This window comes from Peromyscus californicus, unplaced genomic scaffold, assembly GCF_007827085.1.
Source record: "Peromyscus californicus insignis strain IS unplaced genomic scaffold, ASM782708v3 Scaffold_13__1_contigs__length_99412109, whole genome shotgun sequence".
NCBI lineage: Eukaryota > Metazoa > Chordata > Mammalia > Rodentia > Cricetidae > Peromyscus > Peromyscus californicus.
The window spans coordinates 5686955-5702500 of record NW_026294424.1 but is presented as its reverse complement, the minus strand read 5'-3'; the positions used below and the strand labels follow the sequence as shown (position 1 = coordinate 5702500).

The window sequence follows — 15546 nt, the reverse complement described above, 5'->3', positions numbered from 1 at the left end:
GAAAAGAACAAGATGAGTGAGGCTGGGCAGAATGGTGCACACCTTTAGTCCCAGCACCTGGGAGGCAGAGGCAGGCGGATCTCTGTGAGTTTGAATCCAGTCTGGTCTACAGAGTGAGACCCTGTCTCAAAAACAAAACAATAGATCAGTGCCTTATTCAATCATCACCAAAGAAGCTTCCTGCAGCAGACTGGAACAGATGCAGAGACTCAAAGCCAGACATAAGAGAGAGAGAGAGAGAGAGAGAGAGAGAGAGAGAGAGAGAGAGAGAGAGAGAAAGCTTGGAACATACACTTCTATGTGGGATGTCTCCATCAAATCCCTCCCACCAAAGCTCAGGAAAGCCAATGCAAGAGGAGGCAGAAAGAGTGTAAGAGCCAGAAGAGATGGGGATGGAGGACACCAGGAGAACAAGGCTCTTTGGATTACCTGAACAGGGTTCATGTGAACTCACAGAGACTGAGGTAGCATGCACAGGGCCAACACAGGTCTCAACGAGATCCTCTGTGTATATATTATAACTTTCAGCTTAGTATTTTTATAGATGTATGTGAATGAGTGTGTGAATGAGTGGGTCTCTAATTCTTGTGCCTGCTCTTGGGGCTCTTTTCCTTCTGTTAAGTTGCCTGGTCCAGCCTCAATGTGATAGTTTTTGTTTTATCTTATTATGCTTTCTTTTGTCATATTTGGTTGTTATCTCTTAGAAACCTGTTCTTTCTAATAAGAGACATGAAAGGAGTGGATCAGGAGGGGAGGGAGAAACTGGGAGGGGTGAGGGGAAACTGTAAACAGGATATATTATAAAAGAAAAGAATATATTTTTAATAAAAAGATAAAATAAAGAAAGAACAAAATAAACATATTAGAAAAAGAAAAAAGTATTTAAATTTAGGAAACTTTACCCTCCTGAGTAGACCCAATGATGATGAGAAAGAACCAGTGAGGAAAACTGGACCAGTGCGGGGGTGGGGGGGTGGGGGGTGGGGGGTGGGGGGTGGGTCACATCTCAATGATGGAGAACAGTGTTTCCATAGAGCCTCACAGACTATGGAATAATGATCAAAGGTTTAAAATTTCTGAAGTCCCAGGGGAAAAGAAAAAGAGTGTAAATCCAGGGAAAAATATGGAGGAAATAATTACTAAAATCTCTTCGAATTTTGTAAAAGACATAAACTTACACATTCAAGATGCTTGGGGAACCCGAGCAGGCTAAACCTCTAAGACATCCATATCCACATACATCACAGCCAGTGTCCAAAGTTAAAGACCAGGGACCACCTGAGGGAAGGAGTGCGTGACGAACGGGGCGTCAGGGATGATGAATGACGGACGCCAGGAGCACCGGCACCGGCAAGTGTTAGCACATGCTTCACCACCAAAAGAGCGCAACCAGAGTCCTACAGACAACGAAATATCCTGGAGGATAGACTTAGATCAATCGAAATTTAAGATTAAGAAACTCAAGGACCAAAGAATTGTTTTGTTTTGTTTTGTTTTGTTTTTATGTACTGGGATGGTCGTGTTGGAGGAGGGAGAGAGTGGGAGAGCAATAAAAGAGATATCTCAATAGAGGGAGGCATTACGGGACTAAGGTGAAACCTGATGCCAGGGAAATTCCCAGGAATCCACAAGGATGACCCCAGCTAAGACTCCTAGCAATAGTGGAGAGGGTACCTGAACTGGCCTTGTCTGTAATCAGATTGGTGACTATCCTGTCATCATGGAGTCTTCATCCAGTAACTGATGGAAGCAGATGCAGAGATTCACAACCATGCACCAGGCCGAGCTCTGGGAGTCCAGTCGAAGAGAGAGAGGAGGGATTATAGGAGCAAAGGGGGGGGGTCAAGATCATGATGGGGAACCCACAGAGACAGATGACCCAAACTTGTGGGAGCACATGGACACTAGACCAACAGCTGGGGAGCCTGCATGGGACCGACCTAGGACCTCTGCATGTGGGTGACAGCTGTGTAGCCTGGTCTGTTTGAGGGGTCCCTGGCAGTGGGACCAGGATCTATCCCTGGTGCGTGAGCTGGCTTTTGAAGCCCATTCCATATGGTGGGATGCCTTGCTCAGTCTTGATGCAGGGAGAAGGGGCTTGGCCCTGCCTCAACTGCATGTGCCAGGCCTTGTTGACTCCCCATGAGAGGCCTTACCCTTTCTGAGGAGTGGATGGGGATGGGCTGGGGCAGGGGAGGAGCTGAGTGAGGGGAGGGAAAGGGAAATGTGGTTGGTATGTAAAATGAATTTAAAAATTAATTTAAAAAAAGATTTAAAAAGAGAAACTCATGGACACTTGAGTTAAAAGAATGCTTATATTCTTGGTTGTGAGCCTAGCTTTTAAACGACTGAGCCATCTCTCCCAGGCCAAGTTAAAAGAACTCTTAACCAGGCACAGTAGTACATGCCTTCCATCCCAGGATCTCACTGTATAACCTCAGCTGGCCTGGAACTCACTATGTAGACCAGGTCGGCCTCCTAGAGATCCCCTGCCTCTGCCTCCCCAGCGCTGCCCCACAGCACCACACCTGCTATTCTCCACGTTTTAAAGTGACTGACAGTTGAAAGCAAAATTGCAACATTGCTGTGCCTTTCTGTGTCTAAGGAGACAATATTTAAAACAATTAAAAATGGTATAGTTAAGGTTTTGGTTTTTTTTTTTTTTTTTTTTGGTTTTTCGAGACAGGGTTTCTCTGTGTAGCTTTGCGCCTTTCCTGGAACTCACTTGGTAGTCCAGGCTGGCCTCGAACTCACAGAGATCCACCTGGCTCTGCCTCCCGAGTGCTGGGATTAAAGGCGTGCGCCACCACCGCCCGGCTATAGTTAAGGTTTTATGTTCCTCTTAAAATGATAAGATATTCATACTAGGAGATATTAATGAGGAATAAAACTATAGAAAGATACAGTGAAAACATTATAGATAAAGCAGAGTAAAATATAAAACGTTCAAGCGGTCCACAGGTGGATAGGAAATGGAAAACAGGAGACAAAAAAAATGAAAAGAAAATAATAAAAGGGCAGGCGTAACTTCTGCTATTGATAATTACAAGGTGTGTGGTATAGTCTAAACAGGGACCAGACAAAGAGTGTTAGGATGGACTTTAACGGCATGGCTACAGTGCAGTCTACGGGAAAACCGTTTTGAGCATAGCGCTGTCAGAAGGCTAAGAAGTATAAGATAGGCCGTTCTGGCGTGACTTAAAAAAAGCTGGACTGGCTCACATAAAGTGGACATCAGAGCAAAAAGTTACTGGGGGTAAGGGACCCCACACAGAGGTAGAAGAGACAGAAGTTCACCAAATGATGGCGCTTCCAAACACATGGGTACGGGTGACAGAATCCAAGAAAGAACCAGGCAAACTGATGCTTCCGCAGCCCTCTGAGTACTTCATAGAACTGGACGGGAGCCAACAGGGACAGGGAACCGCAGCAGCAACAGACCCTCTTGACGTGTGGAGATCGTTGTGCGAGGCAACAGCAGAGCGTGCGTTTCTTCTCAAGTACATGGGGAACACTGTACACTTTTGGCAGCAGGGCCCCAAAGGTGACAAACCATTCTGCTGAGGGTGTTGGCTGCTCCTGGAGAAGAACTCACTGAAGTCAGTGTGGAATTTCACCTTCCAAACATGACCTAGGGGTCTGTTGTGTGTCTGCCATTCTCAGAAACTTCTGGCTCTAGCTGTGTCTTTCCTACTGAGGCTCGTCCAGAGCCTTGCTGTGTATGGAATCGGGGCAGGGCTCTCCATTTCTCTAGCACCAAAGCCCCTGTGGCTCACCCTTCTGGCCGCCACCCGTTGGAATGGTTGGAGTGCCACTGTTCTGACAGTGGCCACACCTTGTCTTCGCAGGATTTGCTCATTGCTAGTCCCACACCTGCACACAAGGAGCTGTCCTTGCCAGCATGTTTGTCTCTGTGCGTGCCTCTTGGGGACAAAGTGCGCATTCATCTATGCTCTTTGAAGTGCCAGAGAGCAGGAGACATTTTATTCCCCTTTATTCTAACCTCCAGCCTTGTAATAAGCCTGGAGCAGGGCTTGGCTATATGGTAGATGATAGAGCAGGGCTTGGCTATGTGGTAGATGATAGATCAAGGCTTGGCTATGTGGTAGAGATTCAGTAAATATTTGTGAGTCAAATGAAAGCATATCCTAAAGCATATGCTCAATGAGGGATTCTGAACTGATGAACGCCAGTTTGACCCTCCTGTTAAAATGCCAGTGTTCCTGGAATATCACATTATCAGAAGGAGTAGAGGATAGTTTCTGCTTGGTTTTGCCCAGATTCTTCTGGCCCTAAGCTCATTCCACTCCACTCCTCTCCTCAGGCAGGCAAGAGTTAACAGAGGGTGGTGCCATACCCTGTGTGGCCAGCAGATGTCAGAAGAGAAGCATTGTTTATGGGAGGAGGAAGCCGGGGAGAGAGTGTGCCGAGTGAACTCCTTGGGATAGAAGCTTCCACACACTGTCACCTGTGGACACGGTGCTTGCCACTGTGCTCACCACATGGCAAGGGCTTCAAAACACATGGAGTAAAAGACACACTCTCCCCCATACTCTCACACTCTTCTCTGGTCCTTCACCCCTTTCCTCCTACTGGGTTGCTCCGTCCATTCTTTTTTTTTTTTTTTTTTTTTTTTTTGGTTTTTTCCGAGACAGGGTTTCTCTGTGTAGCTTTGCGCCTTTCCTGGAACTCGCTTTGGAGACCAGGCTGGCCTCGAACTCACAGAGATCTGCCTGGCTCTGCCTCCCGAGTGCTGGGATTAAAGGCGTGCGCCACCACCGCCCGGCGCTCCATCCATTCTTAACAGAAGTCTCGCAGCAACTTGATATGCCGTGGCTGGTTGAGATCCATGATTGATATCCAAAGCCTGCCCTTTTCTGAAGAGAAACGATGGAGGAGGAATGGATTGAGGCGGGGGGGCTGGGGGGATAGGGAAGATGGGGGAGGAACTGGGGGGAGAAGAAGAGGGAGAGGAAACTGCAATGGGGATGTAAAAACAAAAACAAACAAATATGAAAAGGAAACGAGAGAAGATCTCCAGATCACATACACAGATGTATCTCTCAGAGGGTTCCAGGCAAGGGTTTCTGATGCTGGGCTTGGCTGCAGTACCCTTAGTCGACAAGTCCTATACCGTCCCCTCTCAGCTTCCAGCAGGTAGGGCAGGCTCGTACTTCTCAGACATCTCTTCACTCAGGGCGGGCTAGCGCTGAAGACACACTCGCTTCTCCATCAGGCTTAGAGCAGGAACTCCGAAGCCAAGTTAGCAAGGTTGGAGACAAAGCCCAAGAGGTGGGAGCCGGCCTTGACAGAGCACCTGCAGCAGGCCAAAGACATGCCAGGGGCTTTCCTGCCCAGAGCCGCTTGGTCTGCTGCTAACCAAGAGTTTCTGTTTCTAAAGTGGTGGATTTCTCAGGTCCCTTGTGGGCCGTGTTTAGTCCTAATGAGAAAAACATACTTTGATGACTGGCTCTCAGGTCATCTCATGAACTTTCTAGAATGGTGCATTTCATGAGACTCCACATACAGCTCTTGCTGTATCTGTAGGGCCTTGGGACACAGCCTCAGGTTTCACAGATTCTAGATCTTTTTTGTTATTATTTGTTGTTTTGGGGTTTTGTTGTTGTTATTGAATTTTTTTTCTGAGACAAGGTTTCTTTGTGTGTTCTGGCTGTCCTGGAACTCACTCTGTAGACCAGGCTGGCCTCGAACTCACAGAGATCCGCTTGCCTCTGCCTCCCGAGTGCTGGGATTAAAGGTGTGCGCCACCACAGCCTGGCAATTCCAGACCATTTTAAACATGTATTTGCATCTCACTAGTAACTTCAAAATTAAGATAGGAGCATATTTGTGATCATGTGCGCTATGGAAAGCCAAGGCGTATCCCAGGCTCTGTAGGCTTTCCAGTTCAGTGGAGCAGGGATGTGAGAACACAGAACCTTTGTTGACAACAGGCAACATAGGCATGCCTGACTGACTCCAGTGAGCCTGGGGAAGCTGTCCCTAGTGTGTTCACACAGCAAACGGAACTAAGCCAAATCCTAGCTTTAAACATAGAGGTTCATAACACGTCACAAACAACAGCGAAAAAATAAGCATACAAAAAATGTTTCCATTAAAGGGACTTTTAAAACTAAATGTTAGGAATTGCATTTTGTAGGCTATTAATAAATCGTCTGGTGTATCCAGAAATGCAGTGGTAATTAGAGATAAGAGGCTTGGGCTGGCCTTCAGCAGCTGGACTGTGGTGCGCCTGGGTGTGGCTCCCCACATTCACCCTCCTCTGGACACTCCGAGCTCTTGGAATCCCGTCAGTTTCCGTATCTCTTTGCATATGGCCCCTGTTGCCTTCTCTACCTTTTTCTCCATGTGGGCTTCAGGCACGAGTGTGGTCGTCTGCCTGGCTCTGTGTCTCTCACACTCTTCTGATTTCTCACTCCTTTTGTGCTGCGGCCTCTTCCAGCTTGGCAGTCCAACCTCCTTCACTAGGGTCTTCCTGCCGGCTCCTACTGAATCCATGCCATGAGTTCCTAGTTCCAAATGTTATAGTTTCCCGTTCTTATGGGTATATGTGAGTTTATTTTAAAGATTCCAATGGCTAAAATTCTCCTTATTTTCATCTGTTTCCCAGTTTTCTTTGAGTTGTTAAAACTCTTTAAGTCCCTTTCTGAATTGTCTGTAGATCTTTCTCTATTGCCTGTTTGTCTTTGGGGTCTTGTAATTTGATGTTTCTCTAAGCATGCCTTATGACTCATGACCTGATGTGTTTCAAAGTTTCCTATAGTTAACATTGAGTTGCAGAAGCTGAACTCAGCGTTCCATGGAGTGGTACCTGGTGTGTGTGTGTGTGTGTGTGTGTGTGTGTGTGTGTGTGTGTGTGTGGCATCAGAGTTGGGAAAAGGGAGGTTTGAAGGCAAGGGAGGTTAACTGAAGCGTGAGAAGAGCCAGCGAGGTGAAAGAGGGGCTCCTGGACAAGCATGCAGCTGTCAGAGCACTGTGCAGTCACACTGGTCTTGCCTCTTCAACCACTCCAGGGACCCAGGGACTCTTCAGTTTGTTGTCACAAACGTGGACACCAGGCAGGATGGACAGATTACTCGTCCCTCTTATTCCTTCATGACTCCTTGACATCCAGGTTGAAAATTCACAACTTGCTAGGAAACTGGTCAGCGTGCCAGGATTTCTCCAGGCATGTACCTGCCCAGAACACACTGAACAGACACTGGCATCTCCTGTGTGCTAGGCTCAGCCTCATAATCCAAAGGCGTATCCGCTGTCACATCATCTCCATTGTTTTTCAAGCCCAGAGAAGAGGTAGAGGGACATGCTCAGTGTTAGGTGGCAGGACTGAGATCTGGAACCAGGGTAGTGATCAAAGTCCCTGGCCTAAAGCGCAGCGTCTTCCCTCAGTGACTGACAGGAAAACGGAACTACTCAGCTGCCCTCCGTTGTGTGCCTTCCCATTTTGCTTGCTCTGAGCTCTGCCTCACACCATCTCTGTTCTCTGCCTCCATGCTTGTTATATTTGCTTAATATTTTCAAACCAGATTATTAGTCTTGGAAATAGAACACTGAATAATGATCAAGGTGAACTGAAAGAGTTTAATATTAATCAATAGAAGAGAGTATGAAAATTCATAATCAGTATTTGTGAAGACTCATGCTACATTCAAATTCTATTTTCTCCCTGCGTTCAAATCGGGAAATTTGGTGTTGATTCTGACTCACATGTTGGGAGACTTGTAGGACTTTCTATATGATGTTGAAACTACTGGATGCTTGTGTCCCTCTCAGAAGCAGGGTGAGGCTCACCTGTGTAGAAATGGGCTTGCCTCTGGGAGCACACAGAAATCAATGTGGTGACAGGTAGACGGCAAAGTCAGGTTCTGTGAGGCATGCCTCCCTCGGGGTACTCCCTCCCCACTGGTGCAGTAGGCTCCAGAAGGCTGAGTGCTTGTAGACTCGAGATGTGTGCCCTGCTTTACAGGACAGGTCAGAATTCCCCACATACGCTCTGCATATTCAACCACAATTAGCATGCTAAGTGACATCAGAGATTTTCTGCTTGAGGGGAAATCTGACAGCCCAGAAAACAAATCAAGCTTGGATTCCAAGGTGTCAGAGTAGGCTTCCTGTATTATAAATTATATAATTCACCCTCGAGGCAATTTTCATGTCAGTTTTTCGTAACTCGATAAACTATCACAGGAAGAAACATTTAGTGTTATACCTACTGCTGAATAATACAGACTTTGAGAGATTAGTGTGATGCCATAAAATGACTTTGTGTCTCAGCCTTCAGTAGAAGAATCCATCTTACCCACCTGCTATCAGCATGTCCCTTGGAATGTCTCCTCTTGCTCTCCAGCATGGAAATAAAAAGCAGCTGAAAATAAAAAGCTAAGACATACAAGTGTCTGCATTTCCATCTCTGTAGCCTTAACCACTCCTGGTGGCCCTTTCTTTGAAATGGACCAGTTACGAGGGACTGCTTATTAGGCGTTTGTACTTCACTGAGTAATTTTGTCAAGTTGATTTGTGTAAGAAGTGACATATAGTACCTACACTCGGGCAGATAATTGCTGCAAACCCCAGTGAGCCAGAGAAAAAGATATCTGGACCTCGGGGCCTTTTCAGGGATGATGATGTCAGAGGTCCTTGCAGCCTGTTGGCTTTTAAGGATGTTGAGGTGTGCTGATAGAGTGACAGTTATCGTCAGGTCAGTCGGCTGGGGGAAGCCTGAGTGCCCTGCTTTACAAGGATCCTAAGGTGGAGCCCAGAGCTGGCCTTAGTGGCCAGCCTGAAGTTTTCTGGTTGCTCCCACTGCGTGGCAGGAGGTGGAGGGGGATGAGCGGAGGGAAAGGGAGACTGATGTGGGGTGTGGGAAGAGGACATGGAAGTGTGGAGAGAGGAAGGAGCGATTGTTTCTGGGACTAGAGTGTTTGAGAAACTCCCTAGCTTGGCAGCTTCCAGGGACCCTTCTGGTCCCCGGGGCTCAAAGTCCCACTTCTCTGCACTGAGAAGTGGGAAGAGGCTGGATTTTCATTTTTTTGGTTTTAGAGGGTTTTTTTTATTTGTTTTTTGTTGGTTTTGTTGGTTTTTTTGTTTTGTTTTGTTGAGACAGTGTTCTCTCTACATAGCCCTGCCTACCTGTCCTGGAACTCACTCTGTAGACCAGGCTGGACTCAAATTCATAGAAGTTGCCTGCCTCTGCCTCCTGGGTGCCACCATTCCCAGAAAGAGCATGGATTTTATTCATAAGACAGTCAGTGACAGTTCCTTAGTGCTCTTAGGGCACTATCCAGAAATAAGAATTTTACTCCTGAAGCACTCCCCTTCACCTGTGCATAGTTTACCTGTGCATAGGTGGAACTAAGGGACCCCAGCCAGTTGGCTTGCTACAGCTGGGTGGGTGTGTCCCCGAGGCTGAGAGTATGACCCGGGGAGAGTGCAATTAACTGAACTGCGAACATGATGTCCAGTTTCTGTACACACTCTTGTTTCATTTTGTTTTGTTTTGCAGTAATGGGGAATGAACCCAAGACCTCACACACGTTTGCACTTTACCACCGAGCTATACCCTAGTCCCGAACACACTTTTTTAGTGTGAGTGTGTACTGTGTACGAATGCTTCGGTGCTCGATTACAGGCTACTTTGAAACAAGTGGGAAAGTGAGGAAACACACTCAGTTTGCACCGAGATTGGTTTCTGAGCTTCTGAGTGTTGGGAGGTCGGCAGACTTCAGGGTCACCACTGCTAACGCAGGTGTCTCCTAGCAGTCTTGCACGGACTTAGGTTGGGAGTCATATGAAATTCACTGCTCTAACTGGTCTCAGAAGTGCATGATAAAGAAGGGAGCTGTTGAGATTTTTGTTGTTTTGAGGGTTTGGTGTTGGGTAGATCTGTGTTTAGACACATTCCTGACTGTGAGGACAGTGAAATCTCCAGCTCCACATAGAGGAAGAACTGCTAACTCACTACCTCTCAGTGCAGTCCATGGAGTAGCAGCACCACTAAGAAATTAGTGCTGCTGTAGGTTTGAGTATGTTGCATTCTTATTTCTACTTTTTTTTTTTGGTTTTTCGAGACAGGGTTTCTCTGTGTAGCTTTGTGCCTTTCCTGGAACTCACTCTGTAGCCCAGGCTGGCCTCGAACTCACAGAGATCCGCCTGGCTCTGCCTCCCGAGTGCTGGGATTAAAGGCGTGCGCCACCACCGCCCGGCTATTTCTACTTTTTAATAAATTTGTAAATTACTTTTAAATTTCTTCATCAATCTATCAGTTGTTTGTGAGAGTGTTGTTTACCTTCCATGTAGTTGTTCATTACTAAAATTATTCTTACTGAGTTTTAGTTTTGTTTCACTGGGTTCTGAAAAGTTACGAGCTATGATTTTAATTTTTCTGAATTTGCCAAGACTTGTTTTGTTGCCTGACATATCTAACATACCTGTTGCTCATCATGGAGAATGTTCCAGGTGCTAATGCATTCTCTAGAGTAATAGAACTTACAGAGTGAATATATATGTGTGTGTATATATATGTATATCTATACACACATATATATACATGGAATTTAGTAGAATGACTTACAGGCTGTGGTCAGCTAATCCAACAATGGTGACTGTGAATGGAAAGTCCGAGAATCCAGTAGTTGCTCAGTCCACAAGGCTGGATGTCTCAGCTGGTCTTCTGTATATGCTAGAATCCCGAAGAGGTAGGTTCTAATGGTAGTGAAGGAATGGCCTTGCTAGCAAGACTGGGGTGAACAGGCAAAGAACAAAAACTTCTTTCCTCTGTGTCCATATATATACAGACTTCCAGCAGAAGGTGTGGCCTAGATTAAAGGTGAGTCTTCCTGCCAAAGGCATGTGTCTTCCTATCTCAAAGGTCTGGATTAGAAGTAGATATACCTGCTTCAAATTAAGAAAAAAAATCCCTTACAGGTGTGCCCTCCATTTTTATATTTTTTTGTATTTTAGTTAATTCCAGATGTAGTCAAGCTGACAGCCAAGAATAGCCATCACAGATGAAATGCCCTGTCAATATCTGTACGGCCCACTTTGTCTATAGTATTGTTATACTCAGAGGTTTCTTTGTTGATTCTTTTTGTCCATATGATCTGTCCATCAATGCAAGTGAGCTGTGGAGTTCCCAACTGTTATTGTAATAGAGTCTGTCTCTCCTTTTAGATAGGATGATGTTTGCTTTGTATGAAGAGGGACTCCAGCACTAGAAATACACGTTCTGGGGCTGGGGAAGGTGACTAGGTCTTTTGGGTTGACTGTGAACCCTCCCTGAATGAACATTTGCTCCTAGATGCTGCTGGTGCTGTTCTGGGAGGTTAGATATTGGGCCTGGCTGACAGGCATAAGCTCCTAGAGGTGAAGCTTCACCAGTTAGAGTCCAGCCCCGTTTCTGGTCTGTTCTCTACCTCCTCATTTGCTGAGATTGTGATCCAGCTGTGCCACAGCAGCTGGTGCTGCAGACCAAGTTGTGCTAGCCATGCTACTTTCCCTGCCACACTGTACCATACTCTCTAAACTGAACGTAAACAGACCTCTCCTCCTGGCGTTGTTTGTCACAGTGATGAGAAAGGCGATGAATACCGCGGGGCTTCCTGGGAGTCTCGGCAGCCGAGCCGCTCAAGCCTGGTTGTTGAGCAAGAAGCCTGGGTCAAGAGCACCTGAGTGGGGGGTCACCTAGTTGCTTCCAAGACAGGCTTCTGGCTGCTTCCTAGAACCTGGAATAGATGGACAGGGCTATTCAGCTGCTTCCAAGGAAACCAGGGAGCTGGCGGGTGAGGAGGTTGCAAAATGGCTCCATGAAGTGGAAAGCCTCATTCTTTCGAGCAGTAATGTGATTGCCTAACTCCCCAACTGGACTCATGGCCTGAATCCCTGGAGATCTAGGTCATGAGTGAGAACCTTGGGGGCCTCCTGTTTGCTTTTCCTTGCCTATCTGTCATTCTTGGCTCAGCTCAGGCGTGAGCCCAATAAATGAGTCCTTAGATGCCGTGGCTCGGTTTCGTTCTCTCTCACGTGTCTACCAGCCTGCTGCACCTGAACTCTGCTGTAGGTGCCCTAGAGAAACAACTCCTGATTTTGTTTGTATGGCTTTTAGAAGGAAGTGTGCCAGGCATCTCTGGGCAGCCCTCTTTCCTATTGTCCCCAGCGTTACTGTTTCTGAAAGTCACATTGCCTCTCTTGACCAGTAGCAGCTCCTTCTCTCTGCCTCCTGTCCTTGTGGTATAATAACATCAATTCTTTAATATAAAAATGTCAGTGGAGCCAGGGGGATGGTTCAGCTGGTGGAGGTGCTCAACACGCAGAACACAGGATTTGAGTTCAATCCCCGGGTTTCACAGAAGAAAATCAGCTTCCAGAAATTGTCACCTGACCTCCACACATGTCACCATGTCGTGTGTGCGCCTCCCCATCCACACACACTTACTACTAGTAGTAAATCAAATTTGAAGGAAGTATCCATGAAGGTGTTTGCTTCCTCGAGTGTCACTGCTGTAAACTTCTTCAGAGGACAAGGCCAGAAAACAGTTTTTCTAAAATCACCTAGAAATAAGAATAATGAATTCATTTCACACTCATGTATACATTAAAATCTAAGAATAATTTTCCTGAATTTCTTTGATTAGATATTTATGTCTTTTGTCTTAAAAGACATTTTTTTTTTTTTTTTTTTTGGTTTTTCGAGACAGGGTTTCTCTGTGTAGCTTTGCGCCTTTCCTGGATCTCGCTCTGTAGACCAGGCTGGCCTCGAACTCACAGAGATCCGCCTGCCTCTGCCTCCCGAGTGCTGAGATTAAAGGCGTGCACCACCACCGCCCGGCTTAAAAGACATTCTTAATGGTATTATATTACTCAGGGTTCTCCAGAGGAACAGAACTGATAGAATGAATCTTTTAAAAAGGGATTTATTATAGTGGGCTATAGGTTGTGGTCTGGCTAGTCCAATGGCTGTCTCCTGAGGGAAAGCCCAAGAGTCCGGTAGTTGTTCAGTCCATGAGGCTGAAGGTCTCAGCTGGTCTTTGGTCTGTGTTAGAGTCCCAAAGAAGTAGGTTCTAATACAAGCAAAGGATGCCTCAGCAGCAAGATAGATGAACTTGCCAGTGAGAGTGAGGGCAAGCAGGCCAAAAGCAAAAGCTTCCTTCTTCCACAACCTTTTTATTGGCTGACACCAGAAGATTTGGCCCAGATTGCTGGTGGTTCTTCCCACCTCGAAAGATCTGAATTTAGGGTGGGTCGTCTCACCTCAAACAATCCAATCAAGGAAAAATCCTCACAAGTGTGTCCAGCTGCTTGGGTTTTAGCTAATTCCATGTGTAGTCAAGTTGACAAGATTAGCCATCACAGGTATTCATAGAATTATTTATTTTATTCTTCAGTAGACCTGTAATAGTTTCTAGAGAGCCGTGCCAGATGGCTAACTGCTAATATTCCTTTGTCATTCTCTTTAAATCTTTACTAATTCCCTGAGAAAGTGTGTGTGTGTGTGTGTGTGTGTGTGTGTGTGTGTGTGTGTGTGTGTGTGTGTAGTAAATTTATTCAAGTGATATTTTTTCATCCCAAGTATGCCTCTTTTATTATGGGTTTCTTGTTGGTGCTAGGAATGGAACCCATGACCTTGCACATGTTGGGAAAATATTCTACCACTGAACTAAGTCTTTAGTCATTTAAGCATGGCTTGGTTATCTCAGTTGTTATCATTATTTAGGGGTTGGACATTTTGTCTGTTTGCTCTGTTGATAAGGGGTGGTACGGTGGCTCAGAGGGTAAAAGCACTTGCCGTGTGTGTTTGAATTAAATCTCTGGAACCTACTTGAAGGTGGAAGCAGAGAACCAACTTCCACACCTGTGTTAGGGCGGGCACACACACACACACACACACACACACACACACACACACAATCACAATCACAATGTCCTGGCCTTTTATTTGTTCATTTATTTTTGCTTCTTTTTTTCCCCTCAATTTGACACAAGCTGGAGTTATTTGAGAAGAGGAACATCAGTTGAGAAAAATGCCTCCATCAGATCATCTGTAGGCAAGACTGTGGAGCATTTTTTTCTCCATTGATAACTGACACAGGAGGGCCCAGCTCACTGTGGGTGGTGCCACCTCTGGGCAGGTGGTCCTGGGTTACAGAAGAAAGGAGGCTGAGCAAGCCATGGGGAGCAAGCCAGTAAGCAGCACCCCTCCATGACTTCTGCTTCAGTTCCTGTACCAGGTTCCTTCCCTGCTCGAGTTCCTTCACTGACTTGACTCGGTGATGAAACGTGACTGAGAATTGTAAGCTAAAACAAACCCTTTCCTCCCCAAGCTGCTTTAGGTCATGGTGTTTTGTCACAGCAACAGAAACCTGAACTAAGACACCATCCCTGCTTCAGTTCCGTGGCTTTCTTACTTGGGGAAGTATAGAGAAAACTCTGGAAAGGGTAGCATCTCAGAGGGTGTCCATCAGATAGAAGAAACGGGCTGTCCCGTGTGGGTGGAGGATGCTGGGAGCCCGGGGCGGCATTTCGGTGATGCCATCCCACACTCTTTCTTCTCATGTCTCCAGTGTCCACCCCTCCCACCATCTCCACATCCCCCTTGCAGTACCGCAGCCCGCCCGGCCTGGGCATCACCTGCTGTTGCAGAGCACGGCGGGGCCGTCATCCACGCTTCCTTTATCTTGTGTGCAGTCGTCTGCAGCCACTAAACACCCAGTGTCATGTGGCCAGTGGACTGGGCAGACATCAGCACGGGTACCAGGCCACATTATTTGGCCCACGTGCCTTCAACTACCCTGCACTGTTCAGGGCATGACAGGGTCACAGACCCTCTACAGGACCGTCAGTGTGGCTTCCCTCCTCTTCCCTTCCATGGGCTGACTGGAATGGGGTCAATTACTCAGAAACCTCTGGAAGGCAGGCCAAATATTGATCTGTATTTATGTTGCCTTGTCAATAGACAGTAGGTGTCTCTTGAACCACTTCCGCAGAGGTCTCATTGACCTTCCTGGGTGAATCTGAGGGCATCTCTCTTCCCACTCCTGCCTTCCCACCTCTCACTGACCTCTGTTCAGAACTCTCCTGGGGCCCCATCCAGCGACAGGTTCCTTAAGGGAAAGGAGACAGATGTGGCGGGCATCTAGCAGGGGCTCCACCAGACTCAGTGTTCTCATGGATTTTGGCAACTCCATAGCAGCTCATGATTGTGTGAGTCTGGTCTCGTAAATGTCATCCTCGAGTCCATCTGCTGGGGTTTAAATATGCCCTACTGACACCTCCCTGGTCTTCTTTTGGGCTCTGGGCTCCTGGTGTGATACACCCTACTGATATCCTGGGACTGATCACTCCAACCCTGGTATCTCCTGGGTCTGTTCTTACGGGTTGTCAATGCCAGGGCCTAAGGCTGTGTTCTGTGTGTGTCTTGGCTGGTGACCACATGTTCCTGGGGACATATCCAGTACAGCCTCCAGGCTGTCTTATGTTCCTTGCTCCAAAATTCCTCTGGTGTTATCCTCCAAGGAACTTTAGAGAAAACCT

General features: G+C 46.7%; 1 pseudogene; it reads right to left on the bottom strand.

Moving 5' to 3' along the window:
• LOC128109001 (transmembrane emp24 domain-containing protein 11-like) overlaps positions 1-8593 on the bottom strand; it is a 19103-nt pseudogene extending 10510 nt beyond the window's left edge.
• Between the last annotated feature and the right edge of the window lie 6953 nt (positions 8594-15546).